The following is a 27,885-nucleotide window of genomic DNA, read 5'->3' as shown; positions in this document are numbered from 1 at the left end:
CTCTCTATGTTTAAGAGTAGGCTTAAAACTTTCCTTTTTGATAAAGCTTATAGTTAGGGCCGACCAGGCTCGCCTTGGATCAGCCCTTAGTTATGCTGCTATAGGCCTAGACTGCTGGGGGACTTCCCATGATGCACTGAGCTCCTCTCTTCTCCTCCTCCTCCTCTCCATCTGTATGCATTCATGTAACATCAATGCATGTCACTAACTTTGCTTCTTCCCCGGAGTTTTTTGTGCTTTCTCATCTCACAGGAAAACCTGAGTCCCGGGCCGAACCTTTGCGGTCCTTCACAGTCTTGATGGCATCCTTCCCTGGCTATTGCTGCTTGTGCTTGTTGTTGTTGTGATTGTTTTTCTTCTGTCCCCCCTCCCCCTTTCCCTCTCTCTTTCTCTCTCTCAACCCAACCGGTCAAAGCAGATGGCCGCCCACCAAGAGCCGGAGTCTGCTTGAGGTTTCTACCCATTAAAGGGGAGTTGTTCCTTACCGCTGTCGCCAAGTGCTTGCTCATGGGGGAATTGTTGGGTCTCTGTATATTAAAGAGTATGGTCTTGACCTGCTCTATGTGAAAAGTGCCTTGAGATGACTTCTGTTGTGATATGGCGCTATATAAATAAAAATTGATTGATCGATTGATTGATATACAGGCTCTGAAGCACCCAGGGCCTCCCATACCAGCACGACAGACTGGGCCAGGTCTATGCACTGGCAGGGCCCCAAAGCGTCATGCACCGCCAGCTTGAGTTCAGCGGTGCACCGCCAGCTTGAGCTCAGCCATGCATGACACCTGGTGGCTATCGAGGACTCCCCTCAGCTGCAGACGTGGGCCCAGGCGTGGGCTGCCATGGTGCTGCAGTGCATCAGAGCCTCCACGTCTCCTGTGAGGGTGTGTGGATTGGAGATTGATGGCAGAAGGGGGTCCTATTTACAAACTCGGGTCAAAGCCTTCAAGCTGTCATTCATGACGTCAAATAAGCACTGCTGTCAACTGAGAACTGATGGGACATCATTATGGACATCCTCTGTGGTGTCACATAGCCCTGGCATGATAGATGACGTCACCACAAACATTCAATAAAACAAACACAAAGGATGTCCATATTGATGTGTCATCAGTTCTCAGTTGACAGCAGTGGTCATTTGACGTCATCCATAACGCCATCAAGGCTCAGACCTTAGGTTGTGAACAGGAACTCCTCCAGTCATCTGGCTGTTAACGAGGAGTCTCCTCGATGCTTCTCGTTACCTCCAGGTGAAGCCGCTGAGTTTAATCTGTCGGTGACACCTGGGCACAGACCTGGCCAACTCTGTTTAATCGCTGCTGGTACGGGAGGCTCTGGCTCCATGGGAGTTTCAGAGCCTGAATATTTGCTATTTCCTTCTTTCATCCGCTTCTTTTTTTCTCCACAGGTTGTCCAGTTGCGGTTCAGGTGCGCCCGGCGAGATTTCCATGAATCCACTAAAGTGCACTGGGCACGTCCCGACGCACTGCGCAGGGCGCACTTTTTTTTTTTTTATTTATTTATTTTTCTTTATTGGTGATATTGTTGACAAGACATAGTGGGAAGGAAAAGTAAATAAATAAAAGACAAATCAAATGTACAAATGTAGAAAGCAACTAAGCAATATGGGTTGATTGTGGGAAAGGGGAAGGGGGGGTGAGTGAATGAAAGTGAGAGAAGAAGAGAGAGAGAGGAGGGGGAGAAAGAAAAAGTGAGAGCGTCAATAATTATTATAATAATAACGATAATAATAATACAGCAATATAATGTAATAATGATAATAGTCTTGTTTGATAGTGTACTGTGACGGCGGTAGCGGCAGAGGCAGCCACAATAACAGTGAAAAGGGTTAAATAATTAGCTATTTATATTAATTTATATCAATTTATTTCTATTTGAGTTTATATTAATTAAATTAATTTAATATGGCTATGGGGGGTGGAGCCAAACATACAGAGCCCAAAGACCAGACCAGCTGAGACCAGCTAAGGGGTATTCCTCTTGTAGTATTTGTATGTTTTGCTTCTTTCCCCTTTTCCCCTTCTCTGTCTCTTGTTGTTTGTTTGTTTGCCGTTCTGTTTTGGAGATGGTCCAAACCTAGTCCAGCTGGACCACTCTCAGACCCTTTGGGAGAGAGTTTGTCCAGTGGAAGGTGACCAAAGATTTTTTTTTTTTGCTATAAGAGAGGTAGGGGTAGAGGTCCCACAGCCAGTTACCTCCCGCCGTTCTCGCCAAGGACCGCGGCCATACCACCGGAGGCGAAGGAGTCGGGAGAGGTAGGCGCCCCCCCCGCACCACGCCCCGCATGGCTCCACCCCCCACCGCCCTGCAAATAAGACTTTACCCGGACTTACGACTGCCTCTACCTCTACCGCCACCACACTCAAGGACTAGAACAACAGCAGTAATAATAATAATAATGATTATAAAATAATAATGAATATGATAATAATGATAACATCAACAGCAACAACCATAATAATAATAGTGTAGTTGATCATATCTGGAATAACAATAGTAGTGATAATAATAATTGTATAATTCATAGTATGTGGCATAAATGACTATATTAGTGATAGCAATAATAATAATAATAATAATAATAATAATAATAATAATAAGAATAATATAGATATTTAGTTTCTAAACAACAATAATTGGCAAGACCAAGTGGCATGAAAATAATCATCTATGTGACCCAAGGTGCATTGTGAACAGATATCTGTATCGATCAATCCCATTTTAAACATTTTTCCTTGAGTGATGTGTATTCTGTGGATGGTTTTATATTGTATTAGTTGTAAATTTGTATTGGTAGTCATGGAGAAGATGTTTTTATTGATTTGTATCCAGAAATCGGGGTTGGGAGATAGAGCCAGGTCCTTTTCCCATTTTGAGGTTGGGAGTGTTATGGAGGTGTCTGTCAATGAAAGAAGTTTGTAAATTTTTGAAATTATTCTTTTGGGGTTTTTAATTTTGAGGATGTCTTCGCTTAATTTGGAAGGTTGTAATGTGTTATTGGATATGTTGATTTTGGATTTAATAATAGATTTTAGTTGTTGATATTGGAGGAATTGGTCTCTCCCAACCCCATACCTCTGGATAAGTGTATTGAATGATATGAACTGGTTATTTTCAAATAAGTGGTGGAGGTGAGTGATTCCTTTTTGGTGCCATGATGGAAAGTGAACAGAAGTGTTGTACAGTTGGAAATCCGGATTGTACCAAATCGGGGTGAACCTACATGGTGCCAGTGATGATTTGGTGATTTTGTGGGCTTTCCACTAGGCTGTCAGAGTTGAGGAGATTGTGATGTTCTTGTAGTAGTCTTGTTTCTTGATTGATTGTGGTAGGAATGGGATGTCTGTGAGTGAGGTGGTTTTACATTGATTTTGTTCTATCTGTAACCATGGTGTACTGTAATTATCTTTATGGATCCATTTGAATAAATATTGTAGTCGATTTGATAAGAAGTAATGAAGGAAGTTTGGTGCTTCTAGGCCGCCCTGTGATTTTGTGCTCTGTAAGGTTGAAAGTGAGATTCTTGGTTCCAGTAGAATTGAGTTGTTAAAGAATTTAAAGTTTGAAACCAGTTGTCAGTGGGGGTAATGGGAAGTAATGAAAATAGGTAGTTGATTTGTGGAAGGGTTTTCATTTTAATTGTTGCAATGCATCCAATAAGAGTAAGTGGTAACTTGGTCCAGCGTTTAAAATCATCTTCTATGTTTTTCAGCAGAGGGGTGTAGTTGAGGTTAAACAACTCTGACAGCCTGGAGGAAATATTAATGCCTAAGTATTTGATATTACCAGTGTGGAGTGGGAGAGAGGGATCTTGGGCTGCAGAATCCCAGGCATTTGCGGTCAAAGGTAGAATAGTGGATTTGTTCCAGTTTATTTTATAGTGTGAGATTGAGGAGAAGTTGTTGATTATTTTGAATGTTTCTTGTAATGATGTGAAAGGATCTTGTAGGTGTAGTAATAAATCATCTGCATATAAGCTAAGCTTATGTTCTGAATTAGTATATTGTATTCCTTTGATTTTATTGTTTTGCCGTATGGCTGTGGCGAGTGGTTCAATGAAAACTGCAAATAGAGATGGAGAGAGTGGACATCCATGTCTGGTTCCCTGGTGGAGTGTGAAGCTTGGTGAAGTGATCCCGTTTGTGGTAACTGTGGCCCTAGGTGAAGTGTATAGTGTTTTAATCCAGTGGATGAATGACTCTCCGAAGCCAAACCTGTGGAGGGTGGAAAATAGAAAAGTCCAGTTTACTCTGTCGAATGCTTTTTCTGCGTCCAGTGATACAATTACGGTTTTGTTGTGTTTTTGCTGTGATGTATTGATCAAATTAAAAAGTCGACGGATATTGTCTGAAGCATGTCTATTCTTGATGAAGCCTGGTTGGTCGGGATGGATTATAAGTGGAATGACCGTTTCTATTCTGGTTGCCAATGTTTTTGTAATGATTTTGAGGTCTGTGTTAATTAGTGATAGGGGGCGATAACTGGAGGGATGGGTTGGGTCCTTATTGGGTTTTAAGAGTAATGTCATTACGGCGGTGTTCATGTGGGTGGGTATAATGGAGGTAGTTTTAATTTCTGTAGTTACTCTGAAGAATAGTGGTGATAATATATTCCAGAAATGTTTGTAGAATTCTGCAGGAAAACCGTCTGGTCCAGGTGATTTATTGTTTGGCATTTTGAGTAGAGCTTTATGTAATTCTTCGAGGCTGAGTGGTGAATCTAAAAGGTGGGCTAAATCTGATGGTACGGTTGGTAGGTCCAGATTACTTAAAAAAGTGTCTATTTCTGATTGACTGGGTTTGTGATTTGAGGAGTAGAGGTTGCTATAAAATTTATGAAATATGTCATTGATTTCTTGCGGATTATGTGTGACTGTATCTGTGGAATTGAGTATGGATGGGATTGTTGCTTTTTCTTTTTTGAGTTGTAATAGATTAGCCAAATATTTACTTGATTCATTATTGTACTGAAAGTTTTCATATTTGAGCTGTTGGATAATGAATTGTGTTTTCTTGTATATGATGCTTTCCAATTGGGTTTTAAGTTGAGCTAATTCATTTTGTTTTTGTTCACAGGGATTGCTGGTTAGTTGGTGTGTTAGGTGTTTGATTTTTGTCTAGTTTAAGCTAGTTTCTTGTTCCTGTTGCTGTCGTTTCTTATGTGATGAATATGAAATGATTATTCCTCTGATGACTGTTTTTCCTGTTTCCCATAAGAGTGATGCTGAGATCTCTGGAGAGTCATTCATCTCCAGAAAGGATGCCCACTCTTTCTGAATTAATGTGATGAAATCTGGATCCTCCAAGAGTGATGTATTGAAACGCCATCTTGTGGGAGACTTGATATGTGTTTGAGTTTTTATTGATAAGGAAACTGGAGCGTGATCACTGATTATGATTGGATGGATTGTGTTTCCTTGGATGTGCTGGGAGAGTGAATTACTTACAAGAAAGAAGTCAATTCTGGAGGAAGACTGATGGAGAGAGGAAAAATATGAATATTGTCTGGATGATGGGTTTTTCATTCTCCAACTATCGCCAAGTCCAAGTTCCTTCATGTATTGTTTAATAACTTCAGTTGAGTGCCAGGTTCTTGTGTTACCGGGTGTGCTAGAGCGGTCGGTTGTAGGATTGATAACAGTGTTGAAATCTCCGGCTATTATGATGTTTGCTGAGTTGTATAGTGAGGAGAAAAAATTATGGAAAAAGGATGGGTCATCATTGTTAGGGCCGTAAATGTTTGCGAATGTGTATGTTGTCTGATTAATAGATGCATTAACAATGATGAATCTTCCTTGTGGGTCAGTGATGGATGAGTTATGGATGAATGGGATGTTTTTATTGACTAAGATCGAAACTCCTCTTTGTTTTGTGTTGAGTGTGGATGAGAATATTTTATCATATTGTTTGAGTCTAATATATTGTAATTCAGAGTTTGTAAGGTGGGTTTCTTGCATAAAGCATATATCAGCCTTTAATTTTATGAGATGATTGATGATTTTGATTCTTTTAGTCCGTGTACGAAAGCCACGTACATTCCACGTTACCAGGTTGAGTGTCTGCATTGTTATGTGTTTGGTTTATCTTGTTTTGAGTGAAGCATTAAGAAGAAGCCAGTGAAAGAGGGGGGAGGAGGACGGTGGGGGGAGTCGAGTTTCGAGCTGGTTGCTATAACTGCCTTAGACTGTCTAGACATAACGGTCAATGGTGACAATAACATAACATGAGAACACACACGCAGGGCGCACTTGATTGAGATTTTCGCCACATCACTCTTTAACTTGTCAATGGCACACCACCTGTTATTGAGTATGTAACCCACTAGGTGCTACAGGGTAAAGAATAAAGAATATATGGACCAGGGGCTAGGTTCGTAATGGGAGGGTTGAAAAGGGAATGGCAGACAAAACAGGTAAATGGAGCCACCAGGAACGTTTCAGGTAAGTTTACTGTACCAAGTTATAAAACATGAACATAAAATGCAGTGCAATTATCATCAATATCCCAAGATTTCACAGTCTTTCAGCAGAACTTGAATTGAAAGTGTCCATGAGTGTAATGTCCCTTTAATGTCTTTGCCATATCAGTCAGCGCGCTCAAGTCAATGTTTTATGTCAAGTCAGGGGGAAAAATTCAAGTAGTCGGATGTGTGGTGGTCCTACCACACTGATACTTGAGTGGAAGCAAAAAAAGATACCAGGTCCTCTTCTCAGGTCTCGGTTCCTCACTCCTTAGGTTAAGAAGAGATCTCACTGGGGGCTCGCCATCTCCCATCCACAGGGAGAATCCAGATCCAGTTCTCTAATTCTCAAAAAAACCCAGCCTGCATGAAGACAGGACTGTTATTTTCATGACGTCACTACTTTTCTCTAATGGCCATAGTAATATAATAATTCTCCACACATTACTGTAGCACAATAATGATTAAATGAATTCTCTCTTTTAACTGTACAGTTGTTGTTGTTTTTTATCTCAATGTAAGTATTTCCCACATTTTATACATTTTTTTCAACCTTTTTATACATTTTTAATCAACCTTTTAAACATGAATTTAATCAACATGAATTTTAGCTGTTAACCCATGAATTATGATGTTTTAACTTTTAGTTATAAATGAACTTATCCATCACTTTCATCATACAAGGTATCTCAATATAACTACACACACAGTATCAAAATAAACATCATACCTTACTTCTTCTAAATTATCAGAGCAATAATATTCAGTTTTTAACTCTTAAGATAGTTAACAGAAACAGTGAGCAGCAGTGATAAGCCAAGTTCAAGCGTTTATGGAGCACAGACACGTTTTCTGCCACCTCACACATCAACTCACAGCGTGGCTAATACAGTTAGCATGCGCTGGCGCTAATTAGCTCGGCAACTCACCAAGACGATAATGCCAAAAGTACTACTACTCCTGGCTCACGGACCCTCGCACACATCTGACGTCTTCAGAAGACTATTTTATCTCATGGATATGTTAATAATCGCTCTTCTAACTCTGTATTTCTCATCCACTCCGACCGCTGCTGTTTTACCCGCACTGCAACTCACTGACTTCTGCGTAAAGAGAGGGTGGGACTTAACTCCCTCTAACCAATCATAAGTTTGCTCTAGTTGATATGACAAATAAGGACTGTGTGTGGAAAATAAGTCATTGACAGATTGATTAACAAATGAAAATGAGATAAATAAGGAAACTATAGAAAAATAAAGATATAATTGGACCCAATTCTCTACTGGGTTACAAGTACTTTAACACCTACACTGTTTGCCTGTTACAACTTGTCCTGGATTTAGTCCTGTTCGGGACATGTCTGCAGGCAGTCATCTCAGTCAATTGCGCCCCGCGCAGCGCAGATGTACATAAACGTACATAAATATATATTCACGTATATAAATATACATTAAAGTACATAAATATACATAAATGTACATTCACGTACATAAATATACATAAATGTAGATAAATGTATGCATGCAGTGAAGAAAGAAAGCAAGAGGATAGAAAAGAAAAGAAAAGAAAAGAAAGAAAAAAAGAAGCAGCAATATATACAGGCTCTGAAGCAACCAGGCTGCCTGAGCCTCCCATACCAGCACGACAGACTAGGCCAGATCTATGCACTGGCAGGGCCCCCCGGTGTCATGCATCGCGAGCTTGAGCTCAGCGGTGCACCGCGAGCTCGAGCTAAGCGGTGGACCGCGAGCTCGAGCTCAGCCATGCATGACACCTGGCGGCTATCGAGGACTCCCCTCGGCTGCGGACCGAGGCGACGGCTGCCGCATGCTGCTGCGGTGCATCAGAGCCTCCACGTCTCCTGTGAGGGAGTGTGGAATGGAGATTGATGGCAGGAGGGGGTCCTATTTATAAACTCGGTTCCAAGCCTTGACGCTGTCATTGATGACGTCAAATAAGCACTGCTGTCAACTGACAACTGATGACACATCAATATGGACATCCTCTGTGATGTCACATAGCCGTCACGACGAACATAAGATGAAATGAAAGAGTAAAATAAACATCTGAAACTCAAATTCATTGATAAATAGAATATTTCTCACAACAACAGGTGGAGTTAAGGGAAGCTTGATTGATGCCAATCACAACAGCTCCTCTCATAAGCAGCAGGCAGTTTAATGAGCCAAGAGCTCCGGAGAAAACTCTTCTTCCCAAGATAAAAAAATATATACACTTCCCTAAATATGAGCACACCGAATATTAACAGACAGCACCCACATTTATACAGTATGCCAAATATGCTTTGGAGGTAAGATTTGAATTTCGGTTGCAGGAGACACTGAAATTCCTGTCACCACCTGCAGTGTGCACATTGTTAGCAGACAATTAGCATATAATGTACAAAATATTACATGAAACCAGCAGGTTCTTGTAAATACTCCTTTTACACAAGTAATCAACTTGAAATCATTCCCAAATTGTGTCAGTAATGTTACTAGGCTGTATGATCTGTAAACGGTGTAACTTAGGAAAAAATTGTCATAGAGTTAATATTGGATCATGAGGATGTCTTGTCATACTATGGGAAAACTGATGTCCTCCTGAGTGATGTATATCTCAGCAAAGGAGCAATTATGTGTTCTGATGTCAATTGTAATGGACATTTCTCACCCCAAAGCCCTCTGTGCTATGTGTGATGGTATTGTGGGAGCTGTGTATGAGGCCGGAAGATAATACTTTGCTTACTTCTTCCACCACCGTAAAAACTTGTGTTATAGTATACAACAAAATAGTTATAACACAATATATGCTGGTTTTAGTGTTATAGTGATGTGTGTCTGTGGTGCTGCATTGATTGGTGCGATTGATAGTAAGTGCTCCTCTTCTCCAGATGGAGGCAGTGTGGGCCAGACTAAGCAGCATTGCTTTCTGAGGTTTCTTCCTGGAACATGAAGCTGTCACAGCTGTTTGTTGTAAAGTGTGCAGAGTGTAAAAAGACTGGGTCCCGCTGTATCGCTCAGGCTGCACTACAGCGTCTATTCACAGGCGCCATCCAACTACTGAGCGGCACGGGGGCTTTGACCTGCTCCGTTTCCGACCTGGGCCGGTGCACCCCTCCTCAGACTACCTGGTGGTCCCGAGCTCCACCAGGAGCACCATATCCATACCCAACTTAGTGCCGACACCCGATCCACATAGTCCGCTGCAGTTCAGAGCTCCTGAGCTCAAGCCATCCTCCAGCCTCAGCCTCCCGGTAACTTGGATTACAGGCGCGCGCCACCGCACCCGGCCAGAGACACCTGATTCATCCCAGTTTGGGGATTTAACAAAAGTCATGTCGCCAAGAAGCACCTTCCAGCGCCATCTAGCTTCCAAAATGCCAACTACAGTGTTGAAGGTTCATCAAACAGGTCAACACTTTCCCAAAGATCACTCACTGATAATGTCTCATGTTTTGAATAAAGATACATAGTTGTATAACATATGGCCGATTGCTGTTTTAATCTATGCTCATTATCAATTTATTCATATCATCCTATATACATACAGACGCTTGACAAATTCAAGGAAAAGCTGGTCCAGGTCTGAATGCTTGACCCCTACAGTGAGGGGATCTGGTGGCTCTGTTATGCTGTGGGGGGCATTTTGCTGGCATGGTTTGGGTCCACTTGTCCACTCAGAGGGAAGAGTCACTGCAAATCAACACAAAGTTGTTCTGAGTCATCACCTTTATCCTATGATGAAACATTTCGTAATGGGAGGGTTGAAAAGGGAATGGCAGACAAAACAGGTAAATGGAGCCACCAGGAACGTTTCAGGTAAGTTTACTGTACCAAGTTATAAAACATGAACATAAAATGCAGTGCAATTATCATCAATATCCCAAGATTTCACAGTCTTTCAGCAGAACTTAGAGTGTAATGTCCCTTTAATGTCTTTGCCATATCAGTCAGCGCGCTCAAGTCAATGTTTTATGTCAAGTCAGGGGGAAAAATTCAAGTAGTCCCATGTGTGGTGGTCCTACCACACTGATACTTGAGTGGAAGCAAAAAAAGATACCAGGTCCTCTTCTCAGGTCTCGGTTCCTCACTCCTTAGGTTAAGAAGAGATCTCACTGGGGGCTCGCCATCTCCCATCCACAGGGAGAATCCAGATCCAGTTCTCTTGTTCTCAAAAAAACCCAGCCTGCATGAAGACAGGACTGTTATTCTCATGACGTCACTACTTTTCTCTAATGGCCATAGTAATATAATAATTCTCCACACATTACTGTAGCACAATAATGATTAAATGAATTCTCTCTTTTAACTGTACAGTTGTTTTTTTATCTCAATGTAAGTATTTCCCACATTTTATACATTTTTTTCAACCTTTTTATACATTTTTAATCAACCTTTTAAACATGAATTTAATCAACATGAATTTTAGCTGTTAACCCATGAATTATGATGTTTTAACTTTTAGTTATAAATGAACTTATCCATCAGTTTCATCATACAAGGTATCTCAATATAACTACACACACAGTATTGTAATAAATCTGAGTTCAGACAGAAACCAGAACTTATGTGGGATAAATGACAGAGACCTCAGAATAATCGACACAAGACCATCAGAGTATCAAGCGAAAATAGAAATCTTTATTAAGTAAACACCAATAAAAAGAAGGGGCTTCGGAGTTTCACTAAATAGGATAGTTATGCCACTTGAGGGGGAGTCAGGGCTGGCCACACTATAAAATTTCACACCACCATCCAGACATGCAAGACACTACAAGGATAAGAGCACATCACAACAACTTCAGGAAATGTCTGGGAGCACACCACACTGCACACAGTGGAGTCGCACGTCTACTTTAAGAAAGAGGGTGGGGCCAATACAAGACCTCCCCCCACCCGGGACCCAACTCAATCCCACCCAGCTTCTCTCCTGTCCCCACGACAATAAAATACAACAACAGATACACAATACATACAAGCAGCGAGGTTGAAGAGCAGCGGCGGCGGCGGCTTGCGCTCCTAAAGCCCCAGCCCTAACTAACTAAAGGAGGCAGCAGACCTCCCTTCCTAACACAGGAACTCACTAACCCCCTATCGTACCTGTCTTCGTCGCCGGCAGCCCTAAACGGCTGCGAACGACACCCTCCCGCTCCCGGAATGAACGCAGCCACACCGCAGAGCAGCTCGCTCTCCAGACCTCCACACACACGCATGCCTGCTCTTCCCTTCCCCTTTTTCAGAGTCCCACAGCTGCGCAATCAGCCACACCTGACACTCATTAGTCCATCACTTGTCAGTCCAATCAAGGTATCTTCGCCAATTCACATCACACTTTCCCCTCTCCTAATGAAAAAGACTCATCCCCGAGTCACTGCACTATCATCTGGTAATCTTGCGACCAAACAGGTGGCCTCCGGTGACGTAAGGGGCGACCACCGGAACTCCCCTGACCGTTGGACTCTGGCCTCTCCTCTTGACTGGAGCAGGCTGCAGGTGCATCCTCAGGGGAAGGGTCCACAGATGCGGGGGAATCAGAGCAGTTTTTTAGAGGGATCCTCTGTGTTCCTCCAGCTCCGGAAGACACGGGGCCTTGAGCCGCATGACCCCTTAGTGGCAACCTCTCTCCTTCCGATGTCCCCAGGTCAGCTGGGCAGGGATGATGGACCCAGCCCGCACCAAACCGGACCTCTGAACGCTGTCGTCTAGGTCTGGTCAGCTGAACGTCGGGTCTGTCGAGTCCGTCAGCCCTCCTGGACACTGGATCACTGGTCACTGCCAAAGAAGAATTATAGGGCTTAAGCTGGTTGAAATGCACAACACACTCAGGGCCTCCCTCCACTGACATTAGTCTATAGAGCACATCTGTCACTCTTTCGACCACCCTAAAAGGGCCTTTATACCTCCTCTGTAACTTGGGACACAGCCCTCTCTTCCTAACCTTGTTCTGCACCCAGACTAACTCTCCCTCAGAGTAGTACTGAAAATTGGCCCTAAAATCATAAGAATTTTTCTGTTTCTCTGAGGCCCTGGACTGATGTCTTCTTACTGCCTCTACAACTGTCGACAGTGTCTCTCTCATCCTGGACACATAGTCATTAACAGAAGAAAAATGTTCCTGGGTGTCTAGGTTTAACATGATGTCAATAGGCAGAACAATTTCTTGCCCAAACAAGACTTTATAAGGAGTGAATGCAGTACTGGCATGAACACTACTCCGATATGCAAACATCACATAAGGCAACAGAGTGCCCCAGTTTAACTGGTTGTCCTCTACAAACAACGACAGCATGGACAACAGGGTACGGTTAAAGCGCTCTATGAGGCCATCTGACTGGGCATGATAAGGGGATGTACGAGACTTGTGAATATGCAAAAGCCTACACACCTCCCTGAACAAAGTAGACTCAAAATTTCTGCCTTGATCTGAATGGATACTGCGGGGAACCCCAAAACGACACACCCACTCCTCTGTCAGCACTTTAGCGATAGTGCTAGCTTCCTGATTAGGAAGAGGAAAGGCCTCAGTCCACTTTGAAAAATAGTCCCCTATCACTAGGATATACTTATTCTTACAAGGGGTTTCTGGAAGAGGGCCAAGGATATCCAGTGCCACCCGTTCAAAAGGTCTTGATGTAACTGATGGCTGCAACGGAGCACATGGAAGCTTACCCTGGGTCTTGCGGGAGGAACAATCTACACACTCTTTCACCCATTTCTTAACATCCCCAAACCATCCTGGCCAATAAAAACGGTCCTTTACCTTCCCTTGTAACTTATGCACCCCCAAATGACCCCCCGTGGCGTCATTGTGTAGCTGTGCCAAAACCTTAGGTATCAAAGAACAAGGGAGGACCACCTGTCTTTGAGAAGCAGGGTCAGAATGGGCAGGGGGGATCCTCACCAACCTAGATCCTTGGACATGCAGTTGACTCCAAACAGGAGCATACTTATGTAATTCAGGGTCATCTGGCATATGACACTCATCTGCCTGCTTTTTACAGTCTATAATCTGCCGTAGCTCTCTGTCATCCATTTGGGCTTGGGCTAGCTCATCTATCTCCCTCGCTTCACTAGGGGGACCGTGAGGGATTTCCTGTACAGCACACACTTTAGAGATCTCCTTGCTTGTCTCTTTACTGGCTGGCAACTCCTGACCCTGTCCTCCCCCATCACCGAAGGAAGGCAACCTTGAAAGAGCATCAGCATTTGCATGAAGTTTGCCTGGCCGATGTACGATCTTATATTGGAAATTAGCAAGTTGTTCCACCCAGCGAGCTAGCTGCCCCTCCAGCCCCTGGAAATTATGTAACCACCGCAAGGAATTATGGTCAGTACGTAACACAAACTCCTTACCTAACAGGTAATGTTTGAAATGTTTTGTAAACATGACCATGCTCAAAAGCTCTTTTTTTGTGGTAGCATATTTACGCTCTTGCTTAGTAAGCGCCCTGCTGGCATATGCAACAACTCGTTCATGCCCCCCCCATTCTTGAGATAGCACTGCTCCAATTCCCACATCACTGGTATCAGTGTCTAAGATGAATGTTTTGTTTGGGTCTGGATACGCCAACACAGGCGCAGTAATAAGGCTGGCTTTTAGCTGATCAAATGCTTGTTGACAATCTTCAGTCCATTGAAAACGCTTCCCTTTTTTGTCCGCCAGCTGATGTAAAGGACCAGCGATATCAGCAAAACCCTTCACAAAACGCCTATAGTAGGAGGCTAGCCCTACAAAACTCTGGACCTCCGTCTGGTTTCTTGGAACGGGCCACTCCCTCACTGCAACTACCTTAGCAGGGTCCGCCATCACCCCTTCAGCAGAGATGACATGCCCTAGATAATGAACCTGAGTAGAGAACAGATTACATTTAGAGGGTTTAATTTTCAAGTTGGCCTGCTGAAGTTTTACAAGCACCTCATCAAGACGAGCCAGATGTTCTTGAAATGTGCGCCCAAACACAATAATGTCATCCAAATACACTAGACGAGTTGTCCACTGCAAGTCTGCAAGGATTAAATCCATTAATCTTTGAAATGTACTGGGCGCATTGCAGAGACCAAAACTCAAAACATTGAATTCAAACAACCCCTGACGTGTTATGAAAGCAGTTTTATAGCGATCCTTAGGGTCAACTTCCACCTGCCAGTAACCACTAGCTAGATCGAGAGTGGAAAACCAGCAGGTATGGCTTAAGCTGTCAAGAGCATCATCTATCCTGGGAAGAGGATATGCATCCTTACTAGTGACATCATTAAGTTTTCTGTAGTCGACACAAAAACGGAGCCCACCCCCTTTCTTCCGTACCAGAACTACAGAGGCTGCCCAGGGACTACAAGATGGCCGAATGATGCCGCTGTCAAGCATTTGTTTCAGACCATCTGCTACCTCCTGCTGCAAATGGAGCGGGACCCTTCGTGGAGGCAACTTGATAGGCTTGGCCTCACCTGTATCAATTTCATGCATTGTCAAATGAGTTCTGCCCAAATCGGTTTCACCCCGGCTAAAGACAGAGAGATTCCGGTGCAATAACTGTTTTACTGCCTCGGTTTGTTCAACGGAGAGACCCTTATCCCCCACCCCAAATTGACTCATGAGGCTGTCGACTGTCCAGGATTGTAAAGAGTCACCCCCTTCCTGGGTACATCCTCCCACCTCATCAACCTCTATGTCAGTAAAGAGCGTACCCACTTTCATGCCCTTTTTCAGTGGTAAAGCATCACTAGTCACATTAATAACCCGTACTGGCAGTGTCCCCTTCTCCACCGTACAAACCACACGGGCTACCAATAGGTCACAGTGTTTAGACAGGGCTGAGGTGGGTTCCAACATCCCCTCTGCATAGTCCCCCCATGCACTTTGGACCATACCTGAAATTATGGCCTCACTCCGTGGTGGTACTACTGTATCATTCTGAACAGTTTGGGGCTGTGATGTTGGGTTAAGATCTACAAGGGGGAATGTCTTCCCCATTATCTGGCAAGTTTTCTCACCAAGGTCAACCACGGCACCATATCTGGACAGAAAGTCAAAGCCAAGCAGAATTTCTTCAGATGGTACGTCAGACACCAAAAAATCAGCAACCAAGGCTAAAGAATCAAATTGACATTCTGTCTGCCAGCCCCCAAGAACCTCCATCGCCCCACCATTTGCTGCCCTTGCATCCCCAACATATCTTTGTAAGTCAGATCCTCCCTTAGTAATAGAAAGCCAAATCTGCTTAGGTATAACAGAGCGTGTGGCTCCAGTATCAACCAACACATGACGACTGGACCCACCTATCTTGGCTGCAAGATAGCCAGAGCCTCCTGTAGCCTCCTCAAGGGCCCTAGTAGATACCGATGAAGAGGGGGCGGGCATTGGGCCCTCTGTGCACGCCCCCTCTAGTTTCCCTGCAAATAAGGACAGTTGCGACGTATGTGCCGGTTACATCCACACTCCCAACATCTCCCTCCCAGCTCCATAGTCTCTCGTTTAGCTGTAGTATTGCCATATGTGTTAGCTGGCTGGGGTAAAGGGGTTGATGCAACTGGGGGGGTAAGGACAGGACATACAGGGTTTGATTTTAAAACCTGTACAGTAGCCTGCAAAGACTTGACGTCCTGCCTTAACCCTTCCACCACCCCAAGCAAAGTTTCTATCTGCTCATCACCTTTAGACTTCTGCTCTGAAATCCCCCGAACCTTAGCATCTTGAGCTAAATGGCTATTTTCCAGGCCTCTAATGAGCTCAAGTTCGGAAGCCAAATTTATCGCAGCCTCTAATGTTACAGGTTTGGCACTGCGAAGGCTAATACGCAAATCTCCACTGCCCACATGAGTGATAAAATGGTCCCTTGCCAATAAGTCTTGAGTATTGAGGTCTGCAGAAGGGTAGGCTCTAGCGACCAGCCGGCGCAAAGCGATACCAAATTCACGGACAGTCTCATTATGAAGCCTCCTAGCTAGCCCTGTTCCAATCATCACTATCACAGGGATCTAGACACCTCCCCATAGCATCTTTCAACAAGGTATAATTAGTTTTAGCTGCTGCTGATAACCCACTGTAAACCTCACGGGCTCGGCCAGACAATAAGAGACTCATAAATTTTAATCTTAATGATTCATCCCAATTATTTACATCAGCGGCCATCTCAAATTGCTCAGCCCAGTCTGACCATTCTCGTCCAGCACCAGTAAAAGTCTCCGGCATAAAAACTGGGCGGGAAGTTGCAACATTAGCACTTGGAGGAGGGGCATCTTGGTTGATGGCTAACTCAACAGGTTGAGGTGCGTTATTCTCAGGCTCTGACATTTTTAAATGATTTATCCCACCGCTGCCACCAGTGTAATAAATCTGAGTTCAGACACAAACCAGAACTTATGTGGGATAAATGACAGAGACCTCAGAATAATCGACACAAGACCATCAGAGTATCAAGCGAAAATAGAAATCTTTATTAAGTAAACACCAATAAAAAGAAGGGGCTTCGGAGTTTCACTAAATAGGATAGTTATGCCACTTGAGGGGGAGTCAGGGCTGGCCACACTATAAAATTTCACACCACCATCCAGACATGCAAGACACTACAAGGATAAGAGCACATCACAACAACTTCAGGAAATGCCTGGGAGCACACCACACTGCACACAGTGGAGTCGCACGTCTACTTTAAGAAAGAGGGTGGGGCCAATACAAGACCTCCCCCCACCCGGGACCCAACTCAATCCCACCCAGCTTCTCTCCTGTCCCCACGACAATAAAATACAACAACAGATACACAATACATACAAGTTAAAATATATACTAAACTTGCGTGGTCGACGAGACCCCCCCGGGGTCTGAGCTTGTGGCACCGTCCAACTCCCCGGGGAACCACGGCTCTGTCGGACAGCGCAGCAGGTGCACAGGCAGGGAACGGCGGCGTGCCGGAGGCAGCAGCGAGGTTGAAGAGCAGCGGCGGCGGCTTGCGCTCCTAAAGCCCCAGCCCTAACTAACTAAAGGAGGCAGCAGACCTCCCTTCCTAACACAGGAACTCACTAACCCCCTATCGTACCTGTCTTCGTCGCCGGCAGCCCTAAACGGCTGCGAACGACACCCTCCCGCTCCCGGAATGAACGCAGCCACACGGCAGAGCAGCTCGCTCTCCAGACCTCCACACACACGCATGCCTGCTCTTCCCTTCCCCTTTTTCAGAGTCCCACAGCTGCGCAATCAGCCACACCTGACACTCATTAGTCCATCACTTGTCAGTCCAATCAAGGTATCTTTGCCAATTCACATCACAGTATCAAAATCAACATCATACCTTACTTCTTCTAAATTATCAGAGCAATAATATTCAGTTTTTAACTCTTAAGATAGTTAACAGAAACAGTGAGCAGCAGTGATAAGCCAAGTTCAAGCGTTTATGGAGCACAGACACGTTTTCTGCCACCTCACACATCAACTCACAGTGTGGCTAATACACTTAGCATGCGCTGGCGCTAATTAGCTCGGCAACTCACCAAGACGATAATGCCAAAAGTACTACTACTCCTGGCTCACGGACCCTCGCACACCTCTGACGTCTTCACAAGACTATTTTATCTCATGGATATGTTAATAATCGCTCTTCTAACTCTCTATTTCTCATCCACTCCGACCGCTGCTGTTTTACCCGCACTGCAACTCACTGACTTCTGCGTAAACAGAGGGTGGGACTTAACTCCCTCTAACCAATCATAAGTTTGCTCTAGTTGATATGACAAATAAGGACTGTGTGTGTAAAATAAGTCATTGACAGATTGATTAACAAATGAAAATCAGATAAATAAGGAAACTATAGAAAAATAAAGATAGAATTGGACCCAATTCTCTACTGGCTTACAAGTACTTTAACACGTACACTGTTTGCCTGTTACAACTTGTCCTGGATTTAGTCCTGTTCGGGACATGTCTGCAGGCAGTCATCTCAGTCAATTGCGCCCCGCGCAGCGCAGATGTACATAAACGTACATAAATATATATTCACGTATATAAATGTACATTCACGTACATAAATATACATAAATGTAGATAAATGTATGCATGCAGTGAAGAAAGAAAGCAAGAGGATAAGAAAAGAAAAGAAAAGAAAGAAAAAAAGAAGCAGCAATATATACAGGCTCTGAAGCAACCAGGCTGCCTGAGCCTCCCATACCAGCACGACAGACTAGGCCAGATCTATGCACTGGCAGGGCCCCCCGGTGTCATGCATCGCGAGCTTGAGCTCAGCTGTGCACCGCGAGCTCGAGCTAAGCGGTGGACCGCGAGCTCGAGCTCAGCCATGCATGACACCTGGCGGCTATCGAGGACTCCCCTCGGCTGCGGACCGAGGCGACGGCTGCCGCATGCTGCCGCGGTGCATCAGAGCCTCCACGTCTCCTGTGAGGGAGTGTGGAATGGAGATTGATGGCAGGAGGGGGTCCTATTTATAAACTCGGTTCCAAGCCTTGACGCTGTCATTGATGACGTCAAATAAGCACTGCTGTCAACTGACAACTGATGACACATCAATATGGACATCCTCTGTGATGTCACATAGCCGTGACGACGAACATAAGATGAAATGAAAGAGTAAAATAAACATCTGAAACTCAAATTCATTGATAAATAGAATATTTCTCACAACAACAGGTGGAGTTAAGGGAAGCTTGATTGATGCCAATCACAACAGCTCCTCTCATAAGCAGCAGGCAGTTTAATGAGCCAAGAGCTCCGGAGAAAACTCTTCTTCCCAAGATAAAAAAATATATACACTTCCCTAAATATGAGCACACCGAATATTAACAGACAGCACCCACATTTATACAGTATGCCAAATATGCTTTGGAGGTAAGCTTTGAATTTCGGTCGCAGGAGACACTGAAATTCCTGTCACCACGTGCAGTGTGCACATTGTTAGCAGACAATTAGCATATAATGTACAAAATATTACATGAAACCAGCAGGTTCTTGTAAATATTCCTTTTACACAAGTAATCAACTTTAAATCATTCCCAAATTGTGTCAGTAATGTTACTAGGCTGTATGATCTGTAAACGGTGTAACTTAGGAAAAAATTGTCATAGAGTTAATATTGGATCATGAAGATGTCTTGTCATACTATGGGAAAACTGATGTCCTCCTGCGTGATGTATATCTCAGCAAAGGAGCAATTATGTGTTCTGATGTCAATTGTAATGGACATTTCTCACCCCAAAGCCCTCTGTGCTATGTGTGATGGTATTGTGGGAGCTGTGTATGAGGCCGGAAGATAATACTTTGCTTACTTCTTCCACCACCGTAAAAACTTGTCTTATAGTATACAACAAAATAGTTATAACACAATATAGGCTAGTTTTAGTGTTATAGTGATGTGTGTCTGTGGTGCTGCATTGATTGGTGCCATTGATAGTAAGTGCTCCTCTTCTCCAGATGGAGGCAGTGTGGGCCAGACTAAGCAGCATTGCTTTCTGAGGTTTCTTCCTGGAACATGAAGCTGTCACAGCTGTTTGTTGTAAAGTGTGCAGAGTGTAAAAAGACTGGGTCCCGCTGTATCGCTCAGGCTGCACTACAGCGTCTATTCACAGGCGCCATCCAACTACTGAGCGGCACGGGGGCTTTGACCTGCTCCGTTTCCCACCTGGGCCGATGCACCCCTCCTCAGACCACCTGGTGGTCCCGAGCTCCCCCAGGAGCACCATATCCATACCCAACTTAGTGCCGACACCCGATCCACATAGTCCGCTGCAGTTCAGAGCTCCTGAGCTCAAGCCATCCTCCAGCCTCAGCCTCCCGGTAACTTGGATTACAGGCGCGCGCCACCGCACCCGGCCAGAGACACCTGATTCATCCGAGTTTTGGGATTTAACAAAAGTCATGTCGCCAAGAAGCACGTTCCAGCGCCATCTAGCTTCCAAAATGCCAACTACAGTGTTGAAGGTTCATCAAACAGGTCAACACTTTCCCAAAGATCACTCACTGATAATGTCTCATGTTTTGAATAAAGATACATAGTTGTATAACATATGGCCAATTGCTGTTTTAATCTATGCTCATTATGAATTTATTCATATCATCCTATATACATACAGACGCTTGACAAATTCAAGGAAAAGCTGGTCCAGGTCTGAATGCTTGACCCCTACAGTGAGGGGATCTGGTGGCTCTGTTATGCTGTGGGGGGCATTTTGCTGGCATGGTTTGGGTCCACTTGTCCACTCAGAGGGAAGAGTCACTGCAAATCAACACAAAGTTGTTCTGAGTCATCACCTTTATCCTATGATGAAACATTTCTATCCTGATGTGAGTGGTCTCTTTCAGGATGACAATGCCCCAATTTATATGTTCAAAAGGGTTCACTGAATGTTTTGATGAGTATGAAAATGATGTGAGTCATAGTCTATACTATGGCCCTCGCAGTGACCAGATCTCAACCCAAATTCAACACCTATGTGAACTTTTGGACTGACGTGTTAGACAGCGCTCTCCACCACCATCAAAACAACAAATGAGGGAGTATCGTTTTGAAGAATGGTATAACTGACTTTTATAAAAAAATAAACAAATAAATAAAAGTTGCGATTTTTTTCTTTTCATTTGAATGTATGTGATGTACATTGTTTGTATTGTATATTTTTTCGAATGGACTGAGTTTGACAAGGAAGTTGACATAACATAATATAAACCATCGATCAATCAATCAATCTTTATTTATATAGCGCCATATCACAACAGAAGTCATCTCAAGGCACTTTTCACACAGAGCAGGTCAAGACTGTACTCTTTAATTTACAGAGACCCAACAATTCCCCCATGAGCAAGCACTTGGCGACAGCGGTAAGGAAAAACTCCCCTTTAACGGGTAGAAACCTCAAGCAGACCCCGGCTCTTGGTGGGCGGCCATCTGCTTTGACCAGTTGGGTTGAGAGAGAGAAAGAGAGAGGGAAAGGGGGAGGGGGGACAGAAGAAAAACAATCACAACATCAACAACAACAACAAGCACAAGCAGCAACAGCCAGGGAAGGATGCCATCAGGACTGTGAAGGACCGCGAAGGTTCGGCCCGGGACTTAGGTGAGAAAGCACAAAAAAAAAACTCCAGGGAAGAAGCAAAGTTAGTGACATGCATTGATGTTACATGAATGCATATAGATGGAGAGGAGGAGGAGGAGAGAGGAGCTCAGTGCATCATGGGAAGTCCCCCAGCAGTCTAGGCCTATAGCAGCATAACTAAGGGCTGATCCAAGGCGAGCCTGGTCGGACCTAACTATAAGCTTTATCAAAAAGGAAAGTTTTAAGCCTACTCTTAAACATAGAGAGGGTGTCTGCACCCCGGACCCAATCTGGAAGATGGTTCCATAGAAGAGGAGCCTTATAGCTGAAGGCTCTGCCTCCCATTCTACTTTTAAAGACTGTAGGGACCACCTGTAAGCCTGCATACTGGGAGCGCAGTGTTCTAGTGGGATAATACGGTATTATGAGCTCTTCAAGATATGATGGTGCCTGACCATTAAGGGCTTTGTAAGTTAGGAGAAGGATTTTAAATTCTATTCTAGATTTTACAGGAAGCCAATGTAGCGAAGCTAAAATGGGAGAAATGTGGTCTCTTTTTCTAGTTTTAGTCAATACACGTGCAGCTGCATTCTGGACCAGCTGAAGAGTCTTTAGAGACTTGTTAGGGCAGCCTGATAATAAGGAATTGCAATAATCCAGCCTAGAAGTAACAAATGCGTGAACTAGTTTTTCTGCATCTTTTAGGGACAGGATGTGCCTGATTTTTGTGATATTACGTAAGTGAAAAAAGGCAGTCCTTGAGATTTGATTTATGTGGGAGTTAAAGGACATATCCTGATCAAAGATAACTCCCAGATTCCTTACGGTGGTGCTGGAGGCCAGGGTAATGCCATCCAGAGTAGCTTTATCATTAGATAATGTGTTTCTAAGGTGTTTAGGGCCAAGCACAATAACTTCAGTTTTATCTGAATTTAGTAGTAGAAAGTTGCAGGTCATCCAGGTCTTTATGTCATTAAGGCATGTTTGGAGTTTGTTTAACTGATTGGGTTCATCTGGCTTCACTGATAAATATAATTGGGTGTCATCTGCGTAACAATGAAAATTTATGGAGTGTTTCCTAATAATATTACCTAAAGGAAGCATATATAAGGTGAATAGAATTGGTCCAAGTACAGAACCTTGTGGAACTCGGTGTCTAACTTTTGCCTTCACAGAGGATTCATCATTAACATGTACAAACTGAAATCGGTCTGATAAATAGGACTTAAACCAGCTTAATGCAGTTCCTTTAATGCCAATTAAATGTTCCAGTCTCTGCAAAAGGATTTGATGGTCAATTGTGTCGAATGCAGCACTAAGATCTAACAGGACAAGTATAGAGACAAATCCTTTGTCCGACGCAGTTAGGAGGTCATTTGTGACTTTCACCAGTGCTGTCACTGTGCTATCATGCGCTCTAAATCCTGACTGAAAATCCTCAAATAAACTATTGTTATGTAGAAAGTCACATAACTGATTAGAGACTGCTTTCTCAAGGATCTTGGATAGAAATGGAAGGTTAGATATAGGTCTATAATTGGCTAAAACACCTGAATCAAGAGTAGGCTTCTTAAGAAGAGGTTTAATTACAGCTACTTTAAAGGACTGTGGTACATAGCCTGTTACTAAAGACAGATTGATCATATCTAGTAAAGAAGTGCTCACTAAGGGTAAGGCTTCCTTAAGCAGCCTAGTTGGGATGGGATCTAAGAGACAGGTTGATGGTTTAGCTGAACAAATCATTGAAGTTAGTTCAGACAAGTCTACTGGAGAAAAACAGTCCAAATATATGTCAGGATTTACTGCCGTTACCAAGGTTCCTGTGTTTGGGGAGAGAACGGTGCCTGTTGAGGGCAGGAGGTGGTTAATTTTGTCTCTAATAGTTAGAATTTTATCATTAAAGAAGCTCATAAAGTCGTTACTACTGAGAGCTATAGGAATACATGGATCAGTAGAGTTATGACTCTTTGTCAGCCTGGCCAAAGTGCTGAAAAGGAACCTAGGGCAGTTTTTATTCTCTTCTATTAATGCTGAGTAATAGGTGGCTCTGGTATTACAGAGGGCCTTCCTATATGTTTTAAGACTATCTTGCCAGACTAAGCGAGATTCTTCTACTTTGGTGGAACGCCAAATCCTTTCCAATTTTCGCGATGTTTGCTTTAATTTGCGGGTTTGGGAGTTATACCATGGAGCTAACCTCTTATGTTTTATTATCTTCTTTTTTAAGGGGGCGATGGAGTCGAGTGTTTGTCTTAGTGAGCCTGCAGCACTATCAATAAGATTATCAATTTGGGAGGGACTAAAGTTAACATAAGAGTCCTCTGTAGTATTGAGACATGGCAGTGAATTCAGTACTGACGGAATTGCTTCCTTAAATTTATCTACAACACTATCAGAGAGACATCTAGTGAGGACATTTTTGTCTAATGGTGTATAATCCAGTAATAGGAATTCAAAAGTTATTAAAAAATGATCTGATAAAATAGGATTTTGTGGAAAAATTATTAAATGTTCAATTTCAATCCCATAAGCCAGAACAAGGTCTAGGGTGTGGTTAAGACGGTGAGTGGGATTCTTTACACACTGAGAGAAGCCAATTGAGTCTAATAATGAGATAAATGCAGTGCTGAGATTGTCACTATCAACGTCCACATGAATATTAAAATCACCTACTATAATTACTTTATCTGTACTAAGGACTAAATACGACAAAAACTTTGAGAATTCAGATAGGAATTCAGAGTACGGGCCAGGAGGACAATACACTATAACAAATAGAACTGGCTGTAAAGTTTTCCAGGTTGGCTGAGAGAGACTAAGAACAAGGCTTTCGAATGAGTTATAATTAAATTTAGGTCTAGGGTTGATGATTAGGCTTGAGTTGAAAATGGCTGCAACTCCTCCTCCTCGGCCAGTGTCTCGAGGAATATGAGTATTAATATGACTGGGGGGAGTGGATTCATTTAGGCTGACATATTCTTCATGACACAGCCAGGTTTCAGTGAGACAAAATAAATCAATATGATGATCTGAAATTAAATCATTTACTAAAACAGCTTTAGATGAAAGAGATCTAATGTTCAAGAGTCCACATTTAATTATCTTATTTTGTTGTACTATTGCAGTAGTGGTTTTAATTTTTACTAGATTTTCATGAATGACTCTTCTTTTGTTTACTTTGGATTTAATTGATTTATGTGGTCGGGGGACAGACACAGTCTCTATGTGGTTTTGGGTGGGTAACTGCTCTAATGGAAGCGCAGAGAAGCGTGTAGGACTGCAGCTCTGCCTCCTGGTCTCAACTCTGGGTTGTCTAAACGTGGTCAGGACATGGATAACTGATATGCAGATGAGAATAGAAGCCACCTTAATGCAGAAATGACAGAGGTTGTCACTCCGACACAGACCATCAGAAACCTGGATAATGTAAGACTCATACAGGCATATCCTGAACAGGACTAAAAGCAGAACACGTTGTAAGAGGCAAACAGTGGACATGTAAAAGTACTTGATAGCAGTCTGTGTGTTGTTGACACGTTACAGACCAGTGATGTGAACCCAGTGATGTGGCGAAAATGTCAGTCAAGTGCGCCCCGCGCAGTGCCTCAAATGTACACAAACATACATAAATATACATAAACGTATATACATATACATAAACGTACATAAATATACATAAACGTACATAAACACACATAAATATACATTAATGTATATAAAAATACATAAACGTACATAAATGTATGCATGCAGTGAAGAAATAAAAGAAAATTTTTTAAAAAAGAAGCGGCATATATACAGGCTCTGAAGCACCCAGGGCCTCCCATACCAGCACGACATACTGGTCCAGGTCTATGCACTGGCAGGACCCCAAAGCGTCATGCACCGCCAGCTTCAGTTCAGCGGTGCACTGCAGCTTGAGCTCAGCCATGCATGACACCTGGTGGCTATCGCGGACTCCCCTCAGCTGCAGACGTGGGCCGAGGCGTGGGCTGCCATGGTGCTGCAGTGCATCAGAGCCTCCACGTCTCCTGTGAGGGTGTGTGGAATGGAGATTGATGGCAGGAGGGGGTCCTATTTACAAACTCGGGTCAAAGCCTTCAAGCTGTCATTCATGACGTCAAATAAGCACTGCTGTCAACTGAGAACTGATGGGACATCATTATGGACATCCTCTGTGGTGTCACATAGCCCTGGCATGATAGACGACGTCACCAAAAAACATTCAACAAAACAAACACGGAGGATGTCCATATTGATGTGTCATCAGTTCTCAGTTGACAGCAGTGGTCATTTGACGTCATCCATAACGCCATCAAGGCTCAGACCTTAGGTTGTGAACAGGAACTCCTCAAGTCATCTGGCTGCTAACGAGGAGTCTCCTCCATGCTTCTCGTTACCTCCAGGTGAAGCTGCTGAGTTTAATCTGTCGGTGACACCTGGGGGCCCTACCAGCGCGCAGACCTGGCCAACTCTGTTTAATCGCTGCTGGTACGGGAGGCTCTGGCTCCATGGGAGTTTCAGAGCCTGAATATTTGCTATTTCCTTCTTTCATCCGCTTCTTTTTTTCTCCACAGGTTGTCCAGTTGTCCAGTTGCGGTTCAGGTGCGCCCGGCCAGATTTCCATCAATCCACTAAAGTGCGCTGGGCACGTCCCGACGCACTGCGCAGGGCACACTTGATTGAGATTTTCGCCACATCACTCTTTAACTTGTCAATGGCACACCACCTGTTATTGAGTATGTAACCCACTAGGTGCTACAGGGTAAAGAATAAAGAATATATGGACCAGGGGCTAGGTTCGTAATGGGAGGGTTGAAAAGGGAATGGCAGACAAAACAGGTAAATGGAGCCACGAGGAACATTTGAGGTAAGTTTACTGTACCAAGTTATAAAACATGAACATAAAATGCAGTGCAATTATCATCAATATCTCAAGATTTCACAGTCTTTCAGCAGAATTTAGAGTGCAATGTCCCGTTAATGTCTTTGCCATATCAGTCAGTGCGCTCAAGTCAATGTTTTATGTCAAGTCAGGGGGAAAAATTCAAGTAGTCGGATGTGTGGTGGTCCTACCACACTGATACTTGAGTGGAAGCAAAAAAAGATACCAGGTCCTCTTCTCAGGTCTCGGTTCCTCACTCCTTAGGTTAAGAAGGGATCTCACTGGGGGCTCGCCATCTCCCATCCACAGGGAGAATCCAGATCCAGTTCTCTTGTTCTCAAAAAAACCCAGCCTGCATGAAGACGGGACTGTTATTTTCATGACGTCACTACTTTTCTCTAATGGCCATTGTAATATAATAATTCTCCACACATTACTGTAGCACAATAATGATTAAATGAATTCTCTCTTTTAACTGTACAGCTGTTGTTGTTTTTTTTATCTCAATGTAAGTATTTCCCACATTTTATACATTTTTAATCAACCTTTTAAACATGAATTTAATCAACATGAATTTTAGCTGTTAACCCATGAATTATGATGTTTTAACTTTTAGTTATAAATGAACTTATCCATCACTTTCATCATACAAGGTATCTCAATATAACTACACACACAGTATCAAAATAAACATCATACCTTACTTCTTCTAAATGATCAGAGCAATAATATTCAGTTTTTAACTCTTAAGATAGTTAACAGAAACAGTGAGCAGCAGTGATAAGCAGTGATGGAGCACAGACACGTTTTCTGCCACCTCACACATCAACTCACAGTGTGGCTAATACACTTAGCATGCGCTGGCGCTAATTAGCTCGGCAACTCACCAAGACGATAATGCCAAAAGTACTACTACTCCTGGCTCACGGACCCTCGCACACCTCTGACGTCTTCACAAGACTATTTTATCTCATGGATATGTTAATAATCGCTCTTCTAACTCTCTATTTCTCATCCACTCCGACCGCTGCTGTTTTACCCGCACTGCAACTCACTGACTTCTGCGTAAACAGAGGGTGGGACTTAACTCCCTCTAACCAATCATAAGTTTGCTCTAGTTGATATGACAAATAAGGACTGTGTGTGTAAAATAAGTCATTGACAGATTGATTAACAAATGAAAATGAGTTAAATAAGGAAACTATAGAAAAATAAAGATATAATTGGACCCAATTCTCTACTGGCTTACAAGTACTTTAACACGTACACTGTTTGCCTGTTACAACTTGTCCTGGATTTAGTCCTGTTCGGGACATGTCTGCAGGCAGTCATCTCAGTCAATTGCGCCCCGCGCAGCGCAGATGTACATAAACGTACATAAATATATATTAACGTACATAAATATACATAAAAGTACATAAATATACATGGACGTACATATATATATACATAAATGTACATTCACGTACATAAATATACACAAAT

General features: G+C 43.3%; 1 long non-coding RNA gene across 2 annotated transcripts; it reads right to left on the bottom strand.

Annotated features, from left to right (window-relative positions):
* Positions 1 to 653: 653 nt before the first annotated feature.
* LOC121895534 lies at positions 654 to 27,652 on the bottom strand. Of its 2 annotated transcripts, XR_006095797.1 has the most exons (3): positions 27,288 to 27,608; positions 25,955 to 26,752; positions 654 to 1,283 (listed from the first exon to the last, which is right to left on the bottom strand). It is a non-coding gene; the product is annotated as an uncharacterized LOC121895534 (long non-coding RNA). The 2 variants fall into 2 exon arrangements; XR_006095796.1 differs by lacking the exon at positions 654 to 1,283 and having other exon boundaries at positions 26,375 to 26,752; positions 27,288 to 27,652.
* Between the last annotated feature and the right edge of the window lie 233 nt (positions 27,653 to 27,885).

The sequence above is a fragment of the Thunnus maccoyii genome, chromosome 4, assembly GCF_910596095.1.
Source record: "Thunnus maccoyii chromosome 4, fThuMac1.1, whole genome shotgun sequence".
In the NCBI taxonomy this organism is placed as follows: Eukaryota; Metazoa; Chordata; class Actinopteri; order Scombriformes; family Scombridae; genus Thunnus; species Thunnus maccoyii.
Note: the sequence above shows the minus strand (reverse complement) of the source record. Positions and strands in the feature narration are given on the sequence as shown.